Genomic DNA, 2,873 nt, shown 5'->3' on the forward strand with positions numbered 1-2,873 from the left:
TTGGGTAAGACACTGAACCCCTAATGGCCCTAATAAGCAGGTAGGCGCCTTGCATGGATGTCACCGCTATCGGTGTGTGTGTGACTGGTTAAGTGTGAAGCACATTGTGAAGCGATTTGGGAGGTCTTCAATGACTTGAAAAGCGCTATATAAACGCAGACCATTTACCAATTACCGTTCACATGTGAAAGCAGCTCAACCAGGGAAAAAGCAATGAAAGGACACTGACAGACAATATGCAATTCTTTACTAATCATTTTTGGACAAAATATAATATACATCACATGATTAGGATATTTTTCAGGCCAGCAGAGAAGACCTTGGAGACCCTGATGGCCCACCACTGTAACGTAACATCAAATTTAAGATAATTAATCCATCTCTTTATATCATTTTGATTTACATTGCAAAAACCACTAATTCAAAATAAAAAAACAACAACACTTAAATCAATATTGTACTTTGTTCATTCAAGCATATAGCTATGATTTAGAACAAAAGCTCATGTGTTTTCCAAGTGACAACTAGCAATTCTCAACATCCGCTACACAATGCTTAAAAACGTGTCTGTTTAATGGCGCGACCCCATTGGCAAAGATCAAAGAATCTCACCGGCGCACATTAACCCCGACTCTGACCCGACAGCTTGTCAAGAAGATGAACGTCTGAGACTGGAAAGAGAGAAGAAGAAAAAACAGCGTTCTATTTCCCGTAAACCAGGAAGAGGAGGGAGGGGGATTTTGGGAAGTTTAGTGAGTCATCACTTTTTCTTTTCTTCTGCCGATCCCCCATTTGGAATCGCACCGCAAGACTTGAATACCTTAGCGGCCCCCTCGACTCCCGACGGCGTTACTGAGCGATGCAGCCAAGGCGCCCGGTTGTCCATCTTCAGCTCTCTTTGTTCACACTGAGAGATCCTTCACTTTGAAACCTGAGGAGATAACGAGAGCTTGACAGCATTTAAGAAAACAGACCGCGCTCAGTTCTTGCTCCACACTTCTGCAGGTGCAGAAGATCGAGCTCGGTCTGATGGATGGGATGAGTCATAAACTTCATTTTATGTGACACTATGGAATAAAAGGATAAAAGCCTACAAATAATTACAGTTCTTTCATATAGGAGCTTTTACAGCCTTTTTACTAGCAGCCTGTTATAAATGCTAAATTGCAACTCCAATCTCTTCTATTCATGTCGTCACTTACTTCTATCCGACTGCTTATTGGTCCATTAAAAAATTGGTATGTTTAAGCAATATCTTTATTAATATCAATTTTATTATTGGGCCGGGCTGCGAGCATGGTCAGATAATTAATCGCTCTGTGGTACATATAAGCTTGCCGACCACTCTCCTTGGTTACAAAAGCAGACAACAACATGACTGGCTGATAGTGTTCACGGATCCTTTAAACACTTAGGTCGTGGGGGCACCATTTGCTGTGGTGTGTCTTGGGCAAGTACAGCCTGTTGGCGCCCATTCCTTTCAAGGCTTTTTCCATAGGTAGGGGTTTGCTCCCTTCCTTTTTTATCCTAAAGAAATATTTAACTTAAAACGATTCAACGATTCAAATATTTTACTTCTAATCCCATCATGGCCTGGGCAATAACTCAAATCAATTGGATGAATTTGCCAAACACCGTTTTAGAAAATAAAAAAATGAAAATTCATAAAATCGTGTCATTACAGAAAGAAATGTAAGATTTGTATCTTAATGCTTTAAACTTAGTGCTCTTATTAAAAATGTTTGTACAACTGGCAGTCTGCTGAAGGGTTTCTTTATACGACATTGTTATCAATGTTTACAATAATTCTTGACTTCCAGTACATGATTGTGGGTAGCTATACATCATGGATAGATTTTTTAGGCCTGATCTTTGCTCTATTTTCAGTTCTACGTTGTAGATATTTTTGCCTATTAATATATTAATCCTAACAGTCTTTTCTGTTTTTTTCTCTTTTAATTCTTTTTTTACATACTTACCCTGGAGTGCCATGTTTTATATCATTGCATACAATATTTCTCAACGTTGATATCAATGCCAATTAAAGCAATTCAAGTACATATCAAAAACAGAACAGGAAAATGTTACTACCTGCTGCGGGCCGCTGGTAAAAGGTTGGCGGGTAGCAAACAGTCCCTGGGTTGCAGTTTGGATACCACTTTGTGAAGTGATCAATGTGGCAAGGGACTTTCCCTACTGGACCTTGACATGCCACACAATAACACCCGCCAACCCCCTGCTATGTGGCATTTAGATCCCCAGTCAAAGCCTCTCTGGCGTCTTAATGACAGGCTCCGCAGAGGGTGATGTCACCCAAGGAAGCCGTAAACAACAGCACCATAAAGGAGGTCCCGCTTCTCGCCTGTGTTTGACTGCAGCCGCCTCAACTTGAAGGAAGAGCCTCTGTCTTAAAGGCACCCTTGTGCACATGGAGCTGCCATGCAGCTGCTACCGGTGACTAAGGACTGACTAATCACAACAGTTGTGGAAGTTGGCCTGCCATTGAGAGCTTGAAATACGGCAGTGGAAGTGGCGCAGACGCTGATTTTTAATCGGTCTGTACTTCAGATAAATAAACACACATGTTGAGATAAAAGTTCATGTTGTTTTTTTACTTTCTTTACGTTTACAGAGAATTTAACAGCTCATCAAACACTGTCCGTGCAAAAGTTCAATAACACTGACTTGATTTATAAAAACTGAAAATCCACTACATGGCCTGGCCTCTGCTTGCGGTTTCCTTCAAAGGAGCACCTTGTTAGCTGACTCACTTGCCAAAGTCGGACGTTTCCACTTCCACTTTGAAAACATTCCAACTGAAACTTTGTGGCAGCAAAACAGAGTTGGGGTAAGGGCGCGAAAGGAAGAGGCGC

At 41.3% G+C, this 2,873-nt stretch overlaps 1 long non-coding RNA gene across 1 annotated transcript; it reads right to left on the minus strand.

Moving 5' to 3' along the window:
* Positions 1–258: 258 nt before the first annotated feature.
* Positions 259–2,355, minus strand: LOC148375000 (uncharacterized). Its single transcript, XR_015851240.1, has 3 exons — positions 2,092–2,355; positions 765–931; positions 259–671 (listed from the first exon to the last, which is right to left on the minus strand). It is a non-coding gene; the product is annotated as an uncharacterized LOC148375000 (long non-coding RNA).
* Positions 2,356–2,873: the final 518 nt, after the last annotated feature.

This window comes from Urocampus carinirostris, chromosome 1 (genome assembly GCF_059441175.1).
Source record: "Urocampus carinirostris isolate Australia breed hairy pipefish chromosome 1, RoL_Ucar_1.0, whole genome shotgun sequence".
Taxonomy (NCBI): domain Eukaryota; kingdom Metazoa; phylum Chordata; class Actinopteri; order Syngnathiformes; family Syngnathidae; genus Urocampus; species Urocampus carinirostris.